This window comes from Drosophila sechellia, unplaced genomic scaffold, assembly GCF_004382195.2.
Source record: "Drosophila sechellia strain sech25 unplaced genomic scaffold, ASM438219v1 U_28, whole genome shotgun sequence".
NCBI lineage: Eukaryota > Metazoa > Arthropoda > Insecta > Diptera > Drosophilidae > Drosophila > Drosophila sechellia.
This window is the reverse complement of record NW_022611223.1, coordinates 1-25,392: the sequence shown is the minus strand read 5'-3', so window position 1 is coordinate 25,392 and position 25,392 is coordinate 1. Positions and strand designations below refer to the sequence as shown.

Sequence of the window (25,392 nt, the reverse complement as noted above, 5' to 3'; positions counted from 1 at the left end):
TCGAACACTCGACGAGTGCAGACGTGCCTGCGGATCGACAGCAAATTGTTAGCAAATTGTTAGCAAATTGTTCACAGTTGTAAGTCCCGTTACTTGTGCCCAGCCACTTCGCGTCGCGTGATCTTGTCGCGCGTTTTGATTGGCCCAGCCAACGTACCTAACGGTAGTTCGCACTAACACCATCGCACACCGAGTGTGCGTGTTATCAGCGCAAAAAACCCAGTGCTCGAAGCAGCGGTATAATTGCAAAGCAGCAGCCACGTGCTGCCTGGCTCACCGGCTTACGGTCCCCAGTTCCCCCCCCCCCCCCTCCTCACTCCTTATCAACTTTGGAGAAGATGGACTGGCAGGCCCCCCCGCGCACCCACAAGCTTGGAACAACACCACGCAAAAAGGCTCTGAGAACACGCAAGAGCAGCTCCAGCAGCGAGGGAAGCACCTCGCATACAGAGCCGGCGAGATAAAGCGAAAACCGGCAAAGAAAGCACAGGGAGAGGAGCTGGAAGATAAGCCAAGCACTAGCGCAGCTCTGCGCAAGAAGCTCGCCAACAACGCCTTCGCTTTACTCTCGACCGAAGAAGACGAGTACGACCAAGAGAGCTCTGATGACGAACCCGGACCTAAAGACGATTCCAAGCCCAAGACCCCGAGAAACCAAAGCCCACCCCGAAGACCATCAAGCCACCTCCGATTTTATCCCCGATGTGACCAACATCTCGGCACTCGTCAAGATGATCACGACTCTTGTAGGCCCGAAGAACAATTTTACCTACAAGACCGTGAATGGCAACAACGTACGTGTCATGATGCCGGACAAAGAGTCCTATACAGCTCTGCGTCTCCAACTTGTGGCCCAAAACAAGAGGCATCGGACTTTCCAGCCGAAAGATGAACGTGCATACAAGGTTGTCATCAAAGGACTCCACCACTCCACCGATCGTGAGGAAATCATTGAAGACCTTCGCAGACAAGGGCAGCTGTTAGAGATCTGCACAATCCATTGGCAGAAGAACTAAAGAACCGCTGGGAATATTCTTCGCCAACCTGGAGCCTTCCAGCAACAACAAAGACGTCTACCAAGTCAAGCGGATCTGCAGGTCGGTAGTAACCATTGAACCGCCGCGAAGTTCAACGACGTGCCTCAATGCTTCAGGTGCCAAGGATTCGGTCATACACAGCGTTACTGCTTCCTGGAATACCGATGGTGTAAAGTGTGGGAGGCCCTCACGAATCGAGGGCATGTGAGAAGAGGGAGGACGACAAAGCGTGCTGCTTCCACTGCCAGGCGGACCATCCTGCGTCTTTCAAGGGATGCCCTGCATACAAAAGGGCCAAAGCACTCGCTGCTCCGAAACAAGGCCCGTCGCTAATGCTAACAAGGCGCCGCCCGTGGCATCACCAAACGTCACCTCTGGCAGGAGCTACCGAGAACGCCCTCAACGGAGTGCACGCAGCACCGCAGAATCCCACAACCCCAGTCCAAACCCAAACAGAAACCCCACACTCCGGTCAGATAGAAAGCGATGTTCGCTCGCATGGAAGGAATGATGGAAAGGATGATGGAGCGCATGTTCACCCAGATGACACAGCTGGTGGCCACCATTCTCAACAGCAAGTCATGCAACTAAAGCTCCACCTAGTCGTCTGGAATGCGAACGGCCTGCAGAACAGCAAGGCCATAGTCGAGCACCATCTGAAGACCCACCAGATCGATATCCTACTCGTAGCCGAAACCCACTTCTCCCCCAGATCCCACTTTAATATCAGCGGATATGACCTCATCCATGCAGACCATCCTTCTGGCAGAGCACGCGGTGGAGCAGCCATCCTCATCAGGAGCGGTATTCAATACCTAGAGCTGCCCGCGTTTCAGCAAGACTGGGCACAATGTCCTGTCATCAGGATTGTCAGCCCGCAAGGAGATTTAGACATTGGAGCGGTCTACTTTCCCCCCAGATACCGCATAACAGCATCTCACCTCAGTGAGTTCTTCGAGCATTTTGGGCCCCGCTTCATAGCAGCTGGAGATTATAACGCCAAACATTCTTGGTGGGGATCGCGCGCCAACAACCCCAAAGGGAAAACTCTGTTTGGGTACCTGCAACGCCACCGACTGGACTGCCACTCCACTGGCGAGCCCACTCACTGGCCAACGAATCCCTCAAGACTCCAGACCTTACTGGACTTTGCTGTGTCGAAAGGCATAGGGGCATGCGAAGATCAGCTGCACAACAAATGCTGATCTCCTGTCAGACCACTGTGCAATAAACGTGCTAATCAACACGCCAGTCCTCAGGAAAACCCGCTCAGAAGGCTCACTGGAAAATATACCGACGCCGCCAAGTTCGCGTCCTGGATGCTTCTCCACCGTCAATCCGAACCCCATCCTCAACACACCCAGGAACATTGATGAAGCTATCGGGAATCTCACCAGGCAGATGCAAAACGCTGCGGAATTCGCAAGCCCACCGCCACCAAAGACTGCGAGAACACCTAGCAGGGACCTCCACCTCTGGTCCCCGGAAATTGCGGCACTCGTGACTGAGAAGAGGGCGTCTCAGGAGAGTTTGGTTCTTGACGCGCAATCCAAGAGACAAAACAGCGCTCAATCACGCCACAAAGGAGTTGAAGGACAAGATCTCCAGCCTACGCCAGGACTCCTTCCTCAGATTCCTCGAGGAACTCTCTCCCGGGGACCCAGACCACAATCTGTGGAACGTCACCCGCCACATTAAACGACCAGCCAAAAAGGTTTCCGCAGTGCGCAAAGCAGATGGATCCTGGTGCCTTTCGGATGCTGAAAGAGCAGAAGCTTTCGCCGAACACCTTTACAACGCCTTCTCTCCGTTCGACTGCTGCACTGCCGAAGAACATGCTGAAACAGCCCGGTTTCTCAATAGCCCAAGCTCTCCCGGTCCCCCGTTGGAACCAGTCGACCCTGAGGAAGTTGCGCAGGAGATTGCTCTACTGAAGAACAACAAATCTCCAGGCCTGGATCGTATAGATGCGGCGGCCCCTAAAATGCTCCCATCCCGCTGCACACAAATGCTGGCCAGCATTTACAACAGCTGCTTCCGGCTAGGGTACTTCCCGGAAGAGTGGAAAAGAGCAGAGGTTATTGTCCTCCTCAAGCCTGGTAAGCCTGAAGCCAATCTCGCCTCCTATCGTCCGATTAGTTTGCTGGCAATCCTCTCCCAAAAAACTCGAAAGAGTATTTTTGCGCAGAGTATTGCCAGTACTGGATGAGGCTGGTTTGATCCCCGATCACCAGTTTGGCTTCAGGCGCTCCCACGGAACACCAGAGCAATGCCACCGGCTAGTCGAACGGATCCTCGAGGCATTCGAGCAAAAGAAATACTGCTGCGCTGTAATGCTCGACGTGAAGCAGGCATTCGACAGAGTTTGGCATCCTGGACTCCTCCATAAACTCAAATCCTACCTCCCAAGCCCCCATTTTACCCTCCTCAAATCCTACACTGAGGGAAGAGCATTCCAAGTCAGATGCGGAAGTGCAATAAGCCTACCCAGACTGATCAGAGCTGGAGTTCCGCAAGGCAGTGTGCTCGGACCAATACTGTACACCCTTTACACCGCAGACCTTCCCATAATCCCCTCCAGGAACCTAACTATAGCGACTTATGCAGATGACACGGCTTTCCTCGCCTCCTCATCCGACCCACGAGAAGCCTCCGAAACAATCCAAAGGCAAATGGACGCGCTACATCCCTGGCTCAGCAGGTGGAACATCGTAGTGAACGCGGAAAAATCTACCCAAACAACATTTGCACTAAGGAGAGGAGACTGCCCACCGGTCACGCTAAACGGAGTCATCATTCCCAACGCACCCGCACCCAAGTACCTAGGACTTACCCTGGACCGCAGGCTCACTTGGCGTCCCCACATCGTCAGCAAACGCATACAGGCCGATGCGCGTCTGAGGCAGATGCATTGGCTTATTGGGAGAGGGTCCAAGCTAAGGCAGAACCACAAAATCCTGGTGTACAAGGCAATTCTCAGCCCATCTGGACCTACGGGATACAGCTATGGGGCACGGCAAGCCACACGAATCGCCTGCGTATACAGCGGTTCCAGAATAGGTGCTTGAGAATTGCCTGTAATGCGCATCCCTACCACGAGAATGTCGCCATACATAGGGAACTTGGAATCCCACAAGTCGCTGATGAAATCTCCAGGCTCAGCGAGAGATACCTGAAAAGGCTCGAAAACCACCCTAACCACCTCGCCACCAACCTGTTAGACAATAGCCAAACAAGCAGACGTCTCATGAGGAGACACCCTCTCGATCTTCCACAACAATAGACAACACATATAAAACCCGCCACAAATACATGTACAATAGTATCCTTAAGCTAATGTTCCCCCGCAAAACCATTTAATTATTGTCCACTAGGACAGATTTTAAATAAATAAACGCACGCTAAAGAAAAAAAAAAAAAAAAAAAAAAAACTAATTAGATGACGAGGCATTTGGCTACCTTAAGAGAGTCATAGTTACTCCCGCCGTTGACCCGCGCTTACTTGAATTTCTTCACTTTGACATTCAGAGCACTGGGCAGAAATCACATTGTGTCAACACCCGCTAGGGCCATCACAATGCTTTGTTTTAATTAGACAGTCGGATTCCCAAGTCCGTGCCAGTTCTGAATTGATTGTTAATTGATAATCGTTATAATTGATAAGAACTAATTGGTTTAACCCAAATAGTATTCTTAAAAATTTTAGCAAGAAAGTTCCACAATTGGCTACGTAACTAAACTATCCGGGGAACAAGTAACTAACATAAATGCTAGAAACTCTATTTACCCAGAACGAGCACATAAACCATGTTATTGTTTCCCAATCAAGCCCGACTATCTCAATCTTCAGAGCCAATCCTTATCCCGAAGTTACGGATCTAATTTGCCGACTTCCCTTACCTACATTATTCTATCGACTAGAGACTCTTCACCTTGGAGACCAGCTGCGGATATTGGTACGGCCTGTTGAGAAAGTTTGCGTGTCCCCACCATAAATTTTCAAGGTCCGAGGAGAAAATATCGACACAACAGTATATGTCATGCTCTTCTAGCCCATCTACCATATCTCTCTGCGAAAGACTTCCATGGTAGTACGGCTATAAAACAGAAAAGAAAACTCTTCCGATATCTCTCGACGGCTTCTTTATGGTCGTTCCTGTTGCCAGGATGAGCACGAGGCCCATATTTAATAACAAACGGATACTCAACAGGTTACGGAATTGGAACCGTATTCCCTTTCGTTCAAAATTATTCAAGTGTATTATATTCGCTTTGTTTATATAGTTAGGCATTTTTGTTTTACTTGAAAATTTTCGGCTTTCGCCTTGAACTTAGGACCGACTAACTCGTGATCAACCACTGTTCACACGAAACCCTTCTCCACTTCAGTCCTCCAAGGTCTCATTCGATTATTTGCTACTACCACCAAGATCTGTACCAATGGCAGCTCCATGCAGGCTTACGCCAAACACTTCTACGCATACCATTGTACCTTCCTACTCACTAAAGTTTCAAAATTTATATCACAAGTAATATAAATCATCTACTTTAGCGGTAATGTATAGGTATACAACTTAAGCGCCATCCATTTTAAGGGCTAGTTGCTTCGGCAGGTGAGTTGTTACACACTCCTTAGCGGATTTCGACTTCCATGATCACCGTCCTGCTGTTTTAAGCAACCAACGCCTTTCATGGTATCTGCATGAGTTGTTAATTTGGGCACCGTAACATTACGTTTGGTTCATCCCACAGCGCCAGTTCTGCTTACCAAAAGTGGCCCACTGGGCACATTATATCATAACCTTGAACTTCATATCAAGAAAGTTAAGGTTCTTACCCATTTAAAGTTTGAGAATAGGTTAAGATCGTTTCGACCCTAAGGCCTCTAATCATTCGCTTTACCAGATAAGATTATTTTATATAATATTAAAATGCACCAGCTATCCTGAGGGAAACTTCGGAAGGAACCAGCTACTAGATGGTTCGATTGGTCTTTCGCCCCTATACTCAATTCTGACAATCGATTTGCACGTCAGAACTGTTTCGGTCTTCCATCAGGGTTTCCCCTGACTTCAACCTGATCAAGTATAGTTCACCATCTTTCGGGTCACAGCATATATGCTCAAGGTACGTTCCAGTTAGAGGCATAAATAATATAAATATACATTATACATAACTATATAGAACGCCCCGGGATTGTGTTAATTAGCTATAAATAGCTAAAAAACTAATCCCATTATTAGTCAAGTTAATTACGCTATTAGGTTTACATCCCAATAACTTGCACATATGTTAGACTCCTTGGTCCGTGTTTCAAGACGGGTCCCGAAGGTATCCTGAATCTTTCGCATTGTTAATCATACAAGAGCATATAATAAACACAAAAATCAATGATAATTATGCCATTATATAATTCCGAAAAATTAACGCTCTGTAATAATATAAATCTATCAGCACTTTATCAAATTAATAACATTTATTCTGTGTTAAAATGCAAGCAATTTAATTGGAATAAACTATAAGTTATATTTTATGATAAATTTGGGATATGCTAATAGATTACAATGTCCTTATATGGAAAAAATGCACATTATTCTTAATAATATTATTTAAATATTACAATTTTAATGATGAATTTTCCATAACGGATATTCAGGTTCATCGGGCTTAACCTCTAAGCAGTTTCACGTACTGTTTAACTCTCTATTCAGAGTTCTTTTCAACTTTCCCTCACGGTACTTGTTTACTATCGGTCTCATGGTTATATTTAGTTTTAGATGGAGTTTACCACCCACTTAGTGCTGCACTATCAAGCAACACGACTCTTTGGAAACATCATCTAGCAATCATTAACGTTATACGGGCCTGGCACCCTCTATGGGTAAATGGCCTCATTTAAGAAGGACTTAAATCATTAATTTCTCATACTAGAATATTGACGCTCCATACACTGCATCTCACATTTGCCATATAGACAAAGTGACTTAGTGCTGAACTGTTTTCTTTTCGCTCGCCGCTACTAAGAAAATCCTTGTTAGTTTCTTTTCCTCCCCTAATTAATATGCTTAAATTCAGGGGGTAGTCCCATATGAGTTGAGGTTGTATATATAACTATATTTTGCCATAAATTCTTTATATATAAATGATAAAACAATCAATTAAATTCGTTATAAATAGTTCCAATAGTTCTTGTAAGCAAAGTCATTTTTATCCATTTAACGAACCAACGAAGAATAATAACAAAACCAAGATTTTTCTTTTTCCGAATCATTAATAAGAGACAATTCTAGATGAAAAATATTTCAATTTTTTATGCTAGACATTTCTCAGTATTATTTGATTGAAAAAGAAAATATTTCTCTTCGTTTTTCACATTCAAATGTGAGATAATGTTTTTCATTTCTTTTTAATATTATGAATAAAATCATTATTTAATCCAATAATATACCATATGCTTATAAAAAATTTATAAACAACTTAATTAGCATAGTCTTACAACCCTCAACCATATGTAGTCCAAGCAGCACTATAAAATTAATTAAAGTACATAACAGCATGGACTGCGATATGCGTTCAAAATGTCGATGTTCATGTGTCCTGCAGTTCACACGATGACGCACAGTTTGCTGCGTTCTTCATCGACCCATGAGCCGAGTGATCCACCGCTTAGAGTTTTATAATTCAATTTTATATAATGTCAATATTGTTTTTATTGAAAGAAATTAAAAATACACCATTTTACTGGCATATATCAATTCCTTCAATAAATTTATTTTTATACCTAAAATAAATGTTGCGAAATGTCTTAGTTTCATATAAGCATTATGTATCATAATAATCTGGTTATGGTTTGCTATTTTGGGTGACACATACTGCAAAATTTATATAAAACATTAACCTGATGGATGACAGGTACAAACATTGTATATTTTAGGTTGTTGCATTAGCCAACGTATGCTCATAACATAGATGAACAATACATATTCGCAACGCGTGTATATTATGGTCCATATACACACACACTTATTTTGATTACCACACATTCAAAATTATTTTTATTTTAATTCGACTTCTACTTTCGAATTTAGTTTAGTTTCTTCGATTTCCATTTTCGAGAATTTGTTTTTATAGGAAACGCCGTTGTTGTAGTAAGTACTGCCACAAATACGCACAGCAACATTAATAATGTTAAAGTCTTTTTATGAGGTTGCCAAGCCCCACATATAAAATAAAAGCCATCTTCATTTTATTTTGACTTTAACTTTTGATTCCGTGGAATCATTTTGTAATATTTTTATTTTGGTAAATTGTATTTATTTGTATTATAACAAATATTTATTAACGATAAGGATATTATACAATAATGATCCTTCCGCAGGTTCACCTACGGAAACCTTGTTACGACTTTTACTTCCTCTAAATAATCAAGTTCGGTCAACTTTTGCGAAACAACCGTAACACGCAAGGCGTCACAGTGATCACGTCCGGAGACCTCACTAAATAATTCAATCGGTAGTAGCGACGGGCGGTGTGTACAAAGGGCAGGGACGTAATCAATGCGAGTTAATGACTCACACTTACTGGGAATTCCAAGTTCATGTGAACAGTTTCAGTTCACAATCCCAAGCATGAAAGTGGTTCAGCGGTTTACCCGGACCTCTCGGTCTAGGAAATACACGTTGATACTTTCATTGTAGCGCGCGTGCAGCCCAGGACATCTAAGGGCATCACAGACCTGTTATTGCTCAATCTCATTATTGCTAGACGCAATTTGTCCATTTAAGAAGCTAGTGTCCTTATAATGGGACAAACCAACAGGTACGGCTCCACTTACATAAACACATTCAAACACAATAAACATTTTACTGCCACCATGAATGAAGGCTACATAAGCTTCAGCACCATAATCCTGAAGATATCTATTTAATATATTTGAGTCTCGTTCGTTATCGGAATTAACCAGACAAATCACTCCACGAACTAAGAACGGCCATGCACCACCACCCATAGATTCGAGAAAGAGCTATCAATCTGTCTTACACACTTATGTTCGGACCTGGTAAGTTTTCCCGTGTTGAGTCAAATTAAGCCGCAGGCTCCACTCCTGGTGGTGCCCTTCCGTCAATTCCTTTAAGTTTCAGCTTTGCAACCATACTTCCCCCGGAGCCCAAAAGCTTTGGTTTCCCGGGAAGCGACTGAGAGAGCCATAAAAGTAGCTACACCCAATTGCTAGCTGGCATCGTTTATGGTTAGAACTAGGCGGTATCTGATCGCCTTCGAACCTCTAACTTTCGTTCTTGATTAATGAAAACATCTTTGGCAAATGCTTTCGCTTAAGTTAGTCTTACGACGGTCCAAGAATTTCACCTCTCGCGTCGTAATACTAATGCCCCCAAACTGCTTCTATTAATCATTACCTCTTGATCTGAAAACCAATGAAAGCAGAACAGAGGTCTTATTTCATTATCCCATGCACAGAATATTCAGGCATTTGAAGCCTGCTTTAAGCACTCTAATTTGTTCAAAGTAATAGTACCGGCCCACAATAACACTCGTTTAAGAGCACTAGTGCAGGTTTTTAAATAGGAGGAACATATGAAAAAATACAAGTATTTAATCACATATAAGAACTCCACCGGTAATACGCTTACATACATAAAGTATAGTACTAACCACAATTGTAAGTTGTACTACCCGTATGAAGCACAAGTTCAACTACGAACGTTTTAACCGCAACAACTTTAATATACGCTATTGGAGCTGGAATTACCGCGGCTGCTGGCACCAGACTTGCCCTCCAATTGGTCCTTGTTAAAGGATTTAAAGTGTACTCATTCCAATTACAGGGCCTCGGATATGAGTCCTGTATTGTTATTTTTCGTCACTACCTCCCCGAGCTGGAGTGGGTAATTTACGCGCCTGCTGCCTTCCTTAGATGTGGTAGCCGTTTCTCAGGCTCCCTCTCCGGAATCGAACCCTGATTCCCCGTTACCCGTTGCAACCATGGTAGTCCTAGATACTACCATCAAAAGTTGATAGGGCAGACATTTGAAAGATCTGTCGTCGGTACAAGACCATACGATCTGCATGTTATCTAGAGTTCAACCAATATAACGATCTTGCGATCGCTTGGTTTTAGCCTAATAAAAGCACATGTCCCATAAGGTTCATGTTTTAATTGCATGTATTAGCTCTAGAATTACCACAGTTATCCAAGTAACTGTTAACGATCTAAGGAACCATAACTGATATAATGAGCCTTTTGCGGTTTCACTTTTAATTCGTGTGTACTTAGACATGCATGGCTTAATCTTTGAGACAAGCATATAACTACTGGCAGGATCAACCAGAATAATGTTTTTCCTTCATATTCCATTCATATTTTTTGAATCGAAATAAGCAATATAATAGATATATAGATTTTTCACTTTATATAATTCCATGATTTTTATTATATTGAATAAAATTCAATATTTCGCCTTTGGGTAAAATTTTAAATATATAAATATAAGTAAAAAATCTATTCGATTACGGCCATTTTTATATAGCATTCGTAATCCATATTTTCATTTTTAATTTATACTTGTTTTACCAATATAACAAGAATTTCATATAATTATTGTAATATATATGTTTCTATAATTTTATCTTTTTATATATACATATTTCATTATAAAATATCATTTTATTTCCAACATACATAATTATTGTATCCACACATGTACAATTTTTGTTTAACCAATATAAATATTAAGTTAAATCATTTGCATTTTGAAGATAAATTTAAAATTTATCTCTTTTCATATATCTCTCTGGTAATATATAACATAAAACCAAGCGCATATGATAATATTTCCACATTTAATATATAATTTTATATTTCTTTCATAAGAATCCATATTTGTATTATACCGTAACGATATAATAATCCAACTATACGGCAGGTAATAAATTAATATTTGCCTGCCTCCAAAAATTAACGATAATATATGGAAACGATTTGTTATTCTATATATAATAGAAACTTGACTTTTGTTTCAACGATATTATCTAAAAAGCGTATATTCCTATTATCCGCGGAGCCAAGTCCCGTGTTCTATAGAACTGAGAAACAAATTTGTACGGATAATAATATACTTTATTTTATGTAACCAATATAAACATAATCCGAAATAAATATTTCGAATAATGCGGGAGGTCGGCAACCACTGCCTACCTATAGTAGTTTTTGAACCCGCTGTCCTCAAAGCGGGTATTTTCAATTCCGTTTGCCACCCAACATACGGTCTATTCTCTTATATATTAAGAGATTATAGGAACATTTCATTTTTTTTCCATTATTCATATATAATATGATTATTTTTTTTTTTATACATATAATAAATATTAATTTTTATATGTTTATTATTTAATTTACTCATATAATTGCCAAATTCATATGAATACATAAGTTTTGAACAATATGAGAGGTCGGCAACCACTGCCTACCTATAGTAGTTTTTGAACCCTCTGTCGTAATTCCGGTCGTTTACACTACTATACCCTCTCACTATAATGGCTTTTCTCTATAATACTAAGAGAATATGGGAATATCTCAGCATTTTTTCCCATATACATATAATAATTAACATTTTCATATGTATATTATTTAATTTAATCATATAATTGCCAAAATCATATGAATACATAAGTTTTGAACAATATGAGAGGTCGGCAACCACTGCCTACCTATAGTAGTTTTTGAACCCTCTGTCGTAATTCCGGTCGTTTACACTACTATACCCTCTCACTATAATGGATTTTCTCTATAATACTAAGAGAATGTGGGAATATTTCAGCATTTTTTCCCTTATACATATAATAATTAATCATTTTCATATGTATATTATTTAATTTACTCATACAATTGCCAAAATCATATGAATACATAAGTTTTGAACAATATGAGAGGTCGGCAACCACTGCCTACCTATAGTAGTTTTTGAACCCTCTGTCGTAATTCCGGTCGTTTACACTACTATACCCTCTCACTTAAATGGCTTTTCTCTATAATACTAAGAGAATATGGGAATATCTCAGCATTTTTTCCCATATACATATAATAATTAACCATTTTCATATGTATATTATTTAATTTAATCATATAATTGCCAAAATCATATGAATACATAAGTTTTGAACAATATGAGAGGTCGGCAACCACTGCCTACCTATAGTAGTTTTTGAACCCTCTGTCGTAATTCCGGTCGTTTACACTACTATACCCTCTCACTATAATGGATTTTCTCTATAATACTAAGAGAATGTGGGAATATTTCAGCATTTTTTCCCTTATACATATAATAATTAATCATTTTCATATGTATATTATTTAATTTACTCATACAATTGCCAAAATCATATGAATACATAAGTTTTGAACAATATGAGAGGTCGGCAACCACTGCCTACCTATAGTAGTTTTTGAACCCTCTGTCGTAATTCCGGTGGTTTACACTACTATACCCTCTCACTTAAATGGCTTTTCTCTATAATACTAAGAGAATATGGGAATATCTCTGCATTTTTTCCCATATACATATAATAATTAATCATTTTCGTATGTATATTATTTAATTTACTCATACAATTGCCAAAATCATATGAATACATAAGTTTTGAACAATATGAGAGGTCGGCAACCACTGCCTACCTATAGTAGTTTTTGAACCCTCTGTCGTAATTCCGGTCGTTTACACTACTATACCCTCTCACTTAAATGGCTTTTCTCTATAATACTAAGAGAATATGGGAATATCTCTGCATTTTTTCCCATATACATATAATAATTAACCATTTTCATATGTATATTATTTAATTTAATCATATAATTGCCAAAATCATATGAATACATAAGTTTTGAACAATATGAGAGGTCGGCAACCACTGCCTACCTATAGTAGTTTTTGAACCCTCTGTCGTAATTCCGGTCGTTTACACTACTATACCCTCTCACTATAATGGATTTTCTCTATAATACTAAGAGAATGTGGGAATATTTCAGCATTTTTTCCCTTATACATATAATAATTAATCATTTTCATATGTATATTATTTAATTTACTCATATAATTGCCAAATTCATATGAATACATAAGTTTTGAACAATATGAGAGGTCGGCAACCACTGCCTACCTATAGTAGTTTTTGAACCCTCTGTCGTAATTCCGGTCGTTTACACTACTATACCCTCTCACTATAATGGATTTTCTCTATAATACTAAGAGAATGTGGGAATATTTCAGCATTTTTTCCCTTATACATATAATAATTAATCATTTTCATATGTATATTATTTAATTTACTCATACAATTGCCAAAATCATATGAATACATAAGTTTTGAACAATATGAGAGGTCGGCAACCACTGCCTACCTATAGTAGTTTTTGAACCCTCTGTCGTAATTCCGGTCGTTTACACTACTATACCCTCTCACTTAAATGGCTTTTCTCTATAATACTAAGAGAATATGGGAATATCTTAGCATTTTTTCCCATATACATATAATAATTAACCATTTTCATATGTATATTTTTTAATTTACTCATATAATTGCCAAAATCATATAAATACATAAGTTTGAACAATATCAGAGGTCGGCAACGGTCTTTCCTCTATAATACTAAGATAATATGGGAATATTTCATCATTTTTTCCCTTATACATATAATAATTAATCATTTTCATATGTATATTATTTAATTTACTCGTATAATTGTCAAAATCCTATGAACACATAAGAGAATACAATATGAGAGGTCGGCGCAACCATAATATAGTAGTTGATGACGAGGTGTTTGGCAACTTGACACAATCCATTAAAGTCTTTATATTAATTATATGAAAGGGACAATATCATATGCGTCACTAAATTGATGACGAGGTGTTTGGCACTTGATATTCTTTAAAGTCTTTATATAATTATATGATAGGACAATATCATATGCGTCACTAAATTGATGACGAGTGTTTGCAACTTTTAATTTTTAAAGTCTTTATATCAAAAATTATATATAAGGACAATATCATATGCGTCACTAATTGATGACGAGGTGTTTGGCAACTTGACACAATTCATTAAAGTCTGTATATTAATTATATGATAGGGACAATATCATATGCGTCACTAAATTGATGACGAGGTGTTTGGCAACTTGATACAATTCTTTAAAGTCTTTATATCAAAAATTATATGATAGGGACAATATCATATGCGTCACTAAATTGATGACGAGGTGTTTGGCAACTTGACACAATTCATTAAAGTCTTTATATTAATTATATGATAGGGACAATATCATATGCGTCACTAAATTGATGACGAGGTGTTTGGCAACTTGACACAATCCATTAAAGTCTTTATATTAATTATATGATAGGGACAATATCATATGCGTCACTAAATTGATGACGAGGTGTTTGGCTACAGGAAAAAATCATTTATTTATCGAATCATCAAGCAAAGGATAAGCTTCAGTGGATCGCAGTATGGCAGCTGCTCAACCACTTACAACACCTTGCCTGTTACAAAAGTCGTTTACAATTGATTCTAGGCTTTGTCATTGTATTAAATAATGCTTTTATATGTAACTAGCGCGGCATCAGGTGATCGAAGATCCTCCTAATTTACTATGTTACAAATTACATTGGCATCACATCCATTGTCGTTTATAAAATAAATTATAAACTTTAAATGGTTTAGAAGCCATACAATGCAAATTGCCCCTTATTTATCATTGCAGTCCAGCACGGATACGACCTTAGAGGCGTTCAGGCATAATCCAACGGACGTAGCGTCATACCACTGTTCGCTCGAACAAGTATTGTGCCATTGGTCCGTACCTGCGGTTCCTCTCGTACTACGCAGGAATGCTGTCGCAACAACGTTTTGTCATTAGTAGGGTAAAACTAACCTGTCTCACGACGGTCTAAACCCAGCTCACGTTCCCTTGCATGGGTGAACAATCCAACGCTTGGTGAATTTTGCTTCACAATGATAGGAAGAGCCGACATCGAAGGATCAAAAAGCGACGTCGCTATGAACGCTTGGCCGCCACAAGCCAGTTATCCCTATGGTAACTTTTCTGACACCTCTTGTTAAAAACTCTTTAAACCAAAAGGATCGATAGGCCGAGCTTTTGCTGTCCCTGTGTGTACTGAACACCGAGATCAAGTCAGCATTTGCCCTTTTGCTCTATGTGTGGTTTCTGTCCGCACTGAGCTGGCCTTGGGACACCTCCGTTATTATTTGAGAGATGTACCGCCCCAGTCAAACTCCCTACCTGGCAATGTCCTTGAATTGGATCATACCTGAGTAATTGGAGTTATACCAAATTTTCAAATCAAAAATACATAAATGCATCGTTTTATTAAAGAATTTGTTTGCGATTATATAACAAACTCGTGATACTTTGATCAAGAAGCTTGCATCAAAACCCAATACCATAAGATATAATAAATATATCCGTATAATGGCTAGGAAATGATACACGTTCCATTTAATCAAGTAAGTAAGGAAACAATAAGAGTAGTGGTATTTCATTGACGATACCAAACCGAGGTCTAATATCTCCCACTTATTCTACACCTCTTATGTCTCCTTACACTGCCAGATTAGAGTCAAGCTCAAAAGGGTCTTCTTTCCCCGCTAATTATTCCAAGCCCGTTCCCTTGGCTGTGGTTTCGCTAGATAGTAGATAGGGACAGTGACTTTCGGACCTCTCCGAACTTGTTTTACGTGGCGTGTTCCACACTGAAGGGATTACAACCACGACACCCTGAACACCCACAAGTGGTGCATGTATCAACATGGTGCATGAGTCTGGATACGCCAGACAAACGTCCCGGACTGGAAGCTATAGCTATGTACATAGCGACCACCCCGGTAGCAATTCGAGTACTTGCTTGCCGGGCAAGCACTCCCCCTTGCTGAGGAGCGAGATCTACCTAAAATCTCTACTGATCTCTGGGTCACAGCACCCGAGTTTTGCGCAACTAGCACCGTAACTCAAACGTCGAACACGAAGGCTCTACCCGCGATATGGGTATCAACCACAGCCACCACGATACTCCCACCAGGGGGCCTACCTCAATGTGCTGTCTTGGAGCAGCACAACCCGTGGTACCGAAAGAGAGGCTCGGTGGGCCTCCTCCTTTTGCTCCGACAAGCATGGTTAGAGGAACCAGTCGCTATATTAGTCGCCTCTTACGACAAGCAATAGCGGGCTGTGGAAGTATTCTCGCCCGCTAACCACACGGCGAAGTTTTGGGCTAAATACCCCTCCTCCTACGGAACACCTCGTCCGCAAACGCTGCCAGCCGTTGAATCCTCTGCTGATCTTCCAGGATTCTATTGAAGGTCCAGTTTTCGCCAAGGCGCTGCACTCCAAGTCCATCGAGGTTTCGCAAATCTGCATATAGAGGACAAGCGCACAATATGTGCATCCAGTCCTCATATGGATCACCACAAGCGCAAGCAGTGGTATCGCTGAGGGCTCTCCCTTGCAAAAATGCGTTAAACGACCCGTGACCTGTCAGCAGGAAAGACGTCCTCATCGAGAATCCAAAGCTTGGATCTCGATAGGCGAGAGTGACGTATGGGATGAACTTGTGCGTCACCCGTCCTGGTTCGCTGTCGTCATCCCATCTGTTTTGCCAATTCTGCAGCAAGCACTCCTCTAGGCGAGTCTTCCTCTGCTTCCAGCTTAGACACGTAGTGTCCTCGCCGTATAGCCAGTCGTTCTCCTCCAGCGGGTATCCACGCTTCAGCTTGTACTTGACCGCTAAAAACTTAGCAGCCAAGTCAAGCGGGGGAGCTCCGCCAAGTACCTGCAGTGCCACTGTGGACACTGTTCGGCATACCGAAAGGCATCCAAGCAGGATTAGCCTCTGGCAGGAGGCTAGTCGTCTCCGGGCGGCTACCTGTTCGGCGGTGTCATACCATACCGGGGCACCAAACAGCACACAAGGTGCCATGAGTCCGTCATATATGGTCCGCCTGGCTCGAGGACTGAAGCCCCAGTCGGCTCGAAGCACACGCGCCAATGCTCCAACGACTCCGGTCATCCGCTGGCGAAGCGAAGCTATGTGCGTGAGGAATTTCATTCCTTCACTGACCGTGATGCCAAGGTACCGACAGCTACGCACATACGGAAGGTTCGCTCCAGCAAACCTCACCGTAGGCGCACGTCTCAAGGCACCTTTCAGCAGCATTATTACCGTCTTGCTGGTCGAGACGGTAACGCCAACTTCCGCTCCCCACGCTTCTACGATGGACATCAGCTCTGCACCTTTTTCCTCTAGCTCAGCTCGGGAATTTCCCTCGACGAGAAGCAGCAAGTCATCCGCGTATGCACTCAGCTGGCAATACGGCTGGAGACGCTGAAGCAGTACATCCATCAGTATGTCCCAGATAAATGGGCCACTGATTGACCCCTGCGGGCAGCCTCTAGTTACCGGTACATCCACAGTACCGGAACTGCTTCGGATCACTGCTCTTCGGCCGGAGAAAAAGCTCTGCCACAAGCCCATCTCCCGGCATCCCAAGTCGGCTAGTCGGCGGAGTGCAGCACTCCATTCGACGTTGTCGAATGCTCCTTTGAAGTCCACGAATGTGCCGAGCACGTATTGCGCCGGGCTGGCACAAACACTGCTCTTCACGTGCCTCCAAGCATCCTCCACACATCGTCCTTGGCGAAATCCAAATTGCCATCTGCAGCCTTCCGGAAGAACTTCTCTCACACGATTCACCATGATGGCCTCGAGCACCTTACCAAAGACTGGTAGCAAGCATATTCCTCTATATGAGGAGGGCTCACATTTGTCCTTATCTGGCCCTTTGAGCAGCGAGACAACTCGTGGGCACTTCCACTCAGCGGGAAAGTATCCTAATCGGATGCATCGGGAAAACAACGATGCAAGGTGCTCGGGTATGGCGCGCCAGACTGCCTTGCAGATAGTGCCATTAATGCCGTCCAAGCCGGGAGAGCGCCTGCTCTTCAACCGGGCAACACATGCATCAACCTCGAATACTTCGAGGGCCGGTGGGACTTCCTCCGCGATGGCAGTCGGTGCTTCGGACTCCGCAACTGGGAAGAAATTGCGGAGGAGCACTCGTGCACAGTCACCCCAATCGGTGATCATCTCGCCATTCACGCGGAGGCACCCAATCTCCGTGCACTTCCTGCGGCCTCGGCAAATCTTATAGACGCGCCCCCATGGGTCGTCGGCATGATCTCCCACGAAGCGTTTCCACTCATCCATTTTCGCCCTCCAAATGAGCTTCTTGTAGTTGGCTGAGGCCCGCCTCAGGTCGACCAATACACGCTCTATTGCGGCATCATCATCATGACGCCTTCCATTTTGAAGTAGGCGACGAAGTCTCCGGACTTCGCGCCTTGCATCACAGAGGTCGGCAGTCCACCAACGTGCTCTCCTGCTGGGCAATCGGATGGACTTTCTTCCCAGCGCAATATCACATACATTATGTACTATACTGCGCAGGGTCGAAACTTGCTGGTCCAACGGCGACTCTGAGAAGTTTTCCGGAAGTTCGGCTGCTCTACTCACCATTTCCTCCTTGAACAATCGCCAACGTGCATTGGAGAAGTTCCAGGACGGCACAGGAGCTATGCTCTCAACTGCGCGCGCGGTAGTTGGTTCGGCCACAACAGTAATGATGTTGTGGTCACTCAATTCCCACTCGTCCACTCTCCACTCATATGTGGCCCACATAGATGCTGCCTCATTGACGATTGTCACGTCGATATCGCTTGTAGCTCTGTAATTATCGAACGTGTACACCTCTGTTGACTGGTTTAGGGCGGCGACTCTTGCCTCCAGCATCCACTCTGACAGCAGCTCACCCCGTCTGTAGTTAGCTTGCCCCTCGGCATGACGAGAGAGTTTGCTAAGCCACATGGGGGACACTGCATTCGCGTCGAGGCCCAGGATTGCGGGGGTTCTGCTGGCCTGCAGCAGGACCGCATCCATGTACCGGATGTACGGTTCCAGAGGTGCATCATACTGGCAGTATGCGGCGCAAAGGAAGATTGAGCCAAAACTCCCTTTCACGACCAGACATACGCCATAATCTGTGGTGAGGGTCTCCACTGGCATACAGATGGCTTCCTGGTGATCCACTAGGATGGCTGCCTTCCCTCGCCGATCGATGAAAATTCTCATTCCTTCAGGCAGCACATCCATTCCGTCCCCGCCGAGATACGGCTCCTGCACCAGCGCGAACATAGACTCCGATCTCCTGAGTCGGACTCCGAGCTCGATGGTCGCAGCTCGGCCTCGGCCACAGTTCGCTTGGATGAAGCTAAACATTAGTGTCTAGCTTGCACCCTCGCCAGCAACGCCCCGTATATCGGGCAAACGCTCGAGAGCATGTAATGCCCCGAGGGTTGCCCTCTGTGGCGGCAGTTCCGGCAGTCCACCGGGTTTTGGCACTTTGCCGCAGTGTGGCCTTGTTGCCCGCACTGGCGACAGACACTATCCTTCTGCCGGCATTCGCTGACCTTGTGGTCGAAACCCACACATCTGTGGCAGGCGTATGTGCGGACCTGTGACCGGCATCGGAATGAGAACCACTTGATGTAGACACGACCTACATCAAGCTTCGCCATCGCCCGGTCGTCAACCTCCAGCGTCACATTTACTGTGGCGCCGTCAGCTACCGACCACGCCTTGGTCACCAGGTGCACTGACTTCTTAAACTGGGCCAGATTCATTTCGCTGTCGAAGTTGTTTTCGTGGAGCTCCTTCATAAACTCCTCAGGGCCGATAGCTGTGTCGACGTCATATACGACGACCTTCGGCTTCTCGGCCGCATTCCGTGCCACATTTAGGCCAACCTCGGCGAATCTTTTTGAAGCGACCACCTTCTGCAGCTCTCCCACCGAAGGAGTGCGAATGATCGCACCACCACCTCGACGGAGCTCACGGACCTCGTGTACTCTGACTCCGAGAGAGGGTGCAACCATCGTTCGCACCTTTTCCGCTATGTCTTTCCCCGATAGCGCAGGGTCGTCGCACTTCACCACCGCTGACCACGTCTCGCGGACCTTGGTAGTCCGCGGGGCAGCGATGGGTGCAACCTGCTGCATCTGGGGAGCATTGGCGGCCGTATTTTTCAACAGATTCAACGACGGCGGCGGCGGTGGCGGCATAGCAAGCCGCGTCTCCAGCTCTCCGCACCGGAGCATTAGCGCCAACACCAGCTCATCGTAGCGGCTGATAGCATATGAGAGCTCTTCCGTGTCCACTTCTCCTAGTCTGCGGAAGCTGCTTCTCACCATGCGCTGTGTGGCCGACAGCTCTGCCATCATGGCTGCTTGCCCAGCACGGGCGGCAGCGGTGGCGGCAGTGGCAGTGGTGGCAACAATTTTAGCAGCAGTGAAAACGGCGGAGGCAGCAGTGTGGTCGGCAGCAGGGGCAGCAGTAGGATCAGCAGCGGTGGCAGCAGCGTGGGGGGGGGCAGCATCAATGGCAGCGTTCTCCGTAGCCGCCCGGGCGTCCTCCAGCGACGAAAACGGCTCCTCCAGTACCCCAACGGGTTCTGGCACTCCATTCGATGCCAGGGCAACCAATTTCGCCTGCGTTGGCGCCGAGCTCTTAGATGCCAGATGGCTTCTGCGCCTGCCTCGTCTGGACTTCATCGAGGCACTACTTCCGCTCAAGGCACTCGCGCTGCTGTCGCTCTCCATCGGCATAAATACGATGGTGGCTCCACCTACCGTCGACGCCAGCAACCGTATGCTCGTTTACTCGCTGACAAAAGGTAGTTGCTCTGGAACTCGAGCTCCACCTATCGTAGAGTCTGGTAGCACTAAAACTCTCCCTAGACACAAACCTTAGCAGTGACTCCCACCAATAAGCTTTGTGACAGCTGATCAAAAAGCTTACTCGAAAAACTTACTCGTAAGTTCGCCTTCAGCACGTGCTAAGTGGAAAATTCCCAACAATTAATTGTTAATTACTTCCAAACCGCTTGTTTATAACACACGAAAATTAGCACACGACTTTCGCGGAGCACTAATTCACCGATTTTATTACTTTCCAAACACGGAAAACCAAGTTCTTCGCAATCTGTACACGAGCGCAACGAAAACACGTCGTCGTTAATCCATTCATGCGCGTCACTAATTAGATGACGAGGCATTTGGCTACCTTAAGAGAGTCATAGTTACTCCCGCCGTTGACCCGCGCTTACTTGAATTTCTTCACTTTGACATTCAGAGCACTGGGCAGAAATCACATTGTGTCAACACCCGCTAGGGCCATCACAATGCTTTGTTTTAATTAGACAGTCGGATTCCCCAAGTCCGTGCCAGTTCTGAATTGATTGTTAATTGATAATCGTTATAATTGATAAGAACTAATTGGTTTAACCCAAATAGTATTCTTAAAATTTTAGCAAGAAAGTTCCACAATTGGCTACGTAACTAAACTATCCGGGGAACAAGTAACTAACATAAATGCTAGAAACTCTATTTACCCAGAACGAGCACATAAACCATGTTATTGTTTCCCAATCAAGCCCGACTATCTCAATCTTCAGAGCCAATCCTTATCCCGAAGTTACGGATCTAATTTGCCGACTTCCCTTACCTACATTATTCTATCGACTAGAGACTCTTCACCTTGGAGACCAGCTGCGGATATTGGTACGGCCTGTTGAGAAGTTTGCGTGTCCCCACCATAAATTTTCAAGGTCCGAGGAGAAAATATCGACACAACAGTATATGTCATGCTCTTCTAGCCCATCTACCATATCTCTCTGCGAAAGACTTCCATGGTAGTACGGCTATAAAACAGAAAAGAAAACTCTTTCCGATATCTCTCGACGGCTTCTTTATGGTCGTTCCTGTTGCCAGGATGAGCACGAGGCCCATATTTAATAACAAACGGATACTCAACAGGTTACGGAATTGGAACCGGTATTCCCTTTCGTTCAAAATTATTCAAGTGTATTATATTCGCTTTGTTTATATAGTTAGGCATTTTTTGTTTTACTTGAAAATTTTTCGGCTTTCGCCTTGAACTTAGGACCGACTAACTCGTGATCAACCACTGTTCACACGAAACCCTTCTCCACTTCAGTCCTCCAAGGTCTCATTCGATTATTTGCTACTACCACCAAGATCTGTACCAATGGCAGCTCCATGCAGGCTTACGCCAAACACTTCTACGCATACCATTGTACCTTCCTACTCACTAAAGTTTCAAAATTTATATCACAAGTAATATAAATCATCTACTTTAGCGGTAATGTATAGGTATAACAACTTAAGCGCCATCCATTTTAAGGGCTAGTTGCTTCGGCAGGTGAGTTGTTACACACTCCTTAGCGGATTTCGACTTCCATGATCACCGTCCTGCTGTTTTAAGCAACCAACGCCTTTCATGGTATCTGCATGAGTTGTTAATTTGGGCACCGTAACATTACGTTTGGTTCATCCCACAGCGCCAGTTCTGCTTACCAAAGTGGCCCACTGGGCACATTATATCATAACCTTGAACTTCATATCAAGAAAGTTAAGGTTCTTACCCATTTAAAGTTTGAGAATAGGTTAAGATCGTTTCGACCCTAAGGCCTCTAATCATTCGCTTTACCAGATAAGATTATTTTATATAATATTAAAATGCACCAGCTATCCTGAGGGAAACTTCCGGAAGGAACCAGCTACTAGATGGTTCGATTGGTCTTTCGCCCCTATACTCAATTCTGACAATCGATTTGCACGTCAGAACTGTTTCGGTCTTCCATCAGGGTTTCCCCTGACTTCAACCTGATCAAGTATAGTTCACCATCTTTCGGGTCACAGCATATATGCTCAAGGTACGTTCCAGTTAGAGGCATAAATAATATAAATATACATTATACATAACTATATAGAACGCCCCGGGATTGTGTTAATTAGCTATAAATAGCTAAAAAACTAATCCATTATTAGTCAAGTTAATTACGCTATTAGGTTTACATCCCAATAACTTGCACATATGTTAGACTCCTTGGTCCGTGTTTCAAGACGGGTCCCGAAGGTATCCTGAATCTTTCGCATTGTTAATCATACAAGAGCATATAATAAACACAAAAATCAATGATAATTATGCCATTATATAATTCCGAAAAATTAACGCTCTGTAATAATATAAATCTATCAGCACTTTATCAAATTAATAACATTTATTCTGTGTTAAAATGCAAGCAATTTAATTGGAATAAACTATAAGTTATATTTTATGATAAATTTGGGATATGCTAATAGATTACAATGTCCTTATATGGAAAAATGCACATTATTCTTAATAATATTATTTAAATATTACAATTTTAATGATGAATTTTCCATAACGGATATTCAGGTTCATCGGGCTTAACCTTAAGCAGTTTCACGTACTGTTTAACTCTCTATTCAGAGTTCTTTTCAACTTTCCCTCACGGTACTTGTTTACTATCGGTCTCATGGTTATATTTAGTTTTAGATGGAGTTTTACCACCCACTTAGTGCTGCACTATCAAGCAACACGACTCTTTGGAAACATCATCTAGCAATCATTAACGTTATACGGGCCTGGCACCCTCTATGGGTAAATGGCCTCATTAAGAAGGACTTAAATCATTAATTTCTCATACTAGAATATTGACGCTCCATACACTGCATCTCACATTGCCATATAGACAAAGTGACTTAGTGCTGAACTGTTTTCTTTCGCTCGCCGCTACTAAGAAAATCCTTGTTAGTTTCTTTTCCTCCCCTAATTAAATATGCTTAAATTCAGGGGTAGTCCCATATGAGTTGAGGTTGTATATATAACTATATTTTGCCATAAATTCTTTATATATAAATGATAAAACAATCAATTAAATTCGTTATAAATAGTTCCAATAGTTCTTGTAAGCAAAGTCATTTTTATCCATTTAACGAACCAACGAAGAATAATAACAAAAACCAAGATTTTTCTTTTTCCGAATCATTAATAAGAGACAATTCTAGATGAAAAATATTTCAATTTTTTATGCTAGACATTTCTCAGTATTATTTGATTGAAAAAGAAATATTTCTCTTCGTTTTTCACATTCAAATGTGAGATAATGTTTTTTCATTTCCTTTTTAATATTATGAATAAAATCATTATTTAATCCAATAATATACCATATGCTTATAAAAAATTTATAAACAACTTAATTAGCATAGTCTTACAACCCTCAACCATATGTAGTCCAAGCAGCACTATAAAATTAATTAAAGTACATAACAGCATGGACTGCGATATGCGTTCAAAATGTCGATGTTCATGTGTCCTGCAGTTTCACACGATGACGCACAGTTTGCTGCGTTCTTCATCGACCCATGAGCCGAGTGATCCACCGCTTAGAGTTTTATAATTCAATTTTATATAATGTCAATATTGTTTTTATTGAAAGAAATTAAAATACACCATTTTACTGGCATATATTCATTCCTTCAATAAATTTATTTTTATACCTAAAATAAAGTTGCGAAATGTCTTAGTTTCATATAAGCATTATGTATCATAATAATCTGGTATGGTTTGCTATTTTGGGTGACACATACTGCAAAATTTATATAAAACATTAACCTGATGGATGACAGGTACAAACATTGTATATTTAGGTTGTTGCATTAGCCAACGTATGCTCATAACATAGATGAACAATACATATTCGAACGCGTGTATATTATGGTCCATATACACACACACTTATTTTGATTACCCACATATCAAAATTATTTTTATTTTAATTCGACTTCTACTTTCGAATTTAGTTTAGTTTCTTCGATTTCCATTTTCGAGAATTTGTTTTTATAGGAAACGCCGTTGTTGTAGTAAGTACTGCCACAAATACGCACAGCAACATTAATAATGTTAAAGTCTTTTTATGAGGTTGCCAAGCCCACATATAAAATAAAAGCCATCTTCATTTTATTTTGACTTTAACTTTTGATTCCGTGGAATCATTTTGTAATATTTTTATTTTGGTAAATGTATTTATTTGTATTATAACAATATTTATTAACGATAAGGATTTATACAATAATGATCCTTCCGCAGGTTCACCTACGGAAACTTGTTACGACTTTTACTTCCTCTAAATAATCAAGTTCGGTCAACTTTTGCGAAACAACCGTAACACGCAAGGCGTCACAGTGATCACGTCCGGAGACCTCACTAATAATTCAATCGGTAGTAGCGACGGGCGGTGTACAAAGGGCAGGGACGTAATCAATGCGAGTTAATGACTCACACTTACTGGGAATTCCAAGTTCATGTGAACAGTTTCA

At 42.4% G+C, this 25,392-nt stretch overlaps 2 non-coding genes and 2 pseudogenes across 2 annotated transcripts; all 4 read right to left on the bottom strand.

Annotated features, from left to right (window-relative positions):
* Positions 1-7,532: 7,532 nt before the first annotated feature.
* Positions 7,533-7,711, bottom strand: LOC116803059. The gene has a single exon (XR_004363347.1). It is a non-coding gene; the product is annotated as a 5.8S ribosomal RNA (ribosomal RNA).
* A 687-nt stretch (positions 7,712-8,398) lies between these two features.
* LOC116803061 lies at positions 8,399-10,390 on the bottom strand. Its single transcript, XR_004363348.1, has one exon. It is a non-coding gene; the product is annotated as a small subunit ribosomal RNA (ribosomal RNA).
* A 4,135-nt stretch (positions 10,391-14,525) lies between these two features.
* On the bottom strand, positions 14,526-23,892 carry LOC116803062 (annotated as a pseudogene).
* A 395-nt stretch (positions 23,893-24,287) lies between these two features.
* Positions 24,288-24,467, bottom strand: LOC116803060 (annotated as a pseudogene).
* Positions 24,468-25,392: the final 925 nt, after the last annotated feature.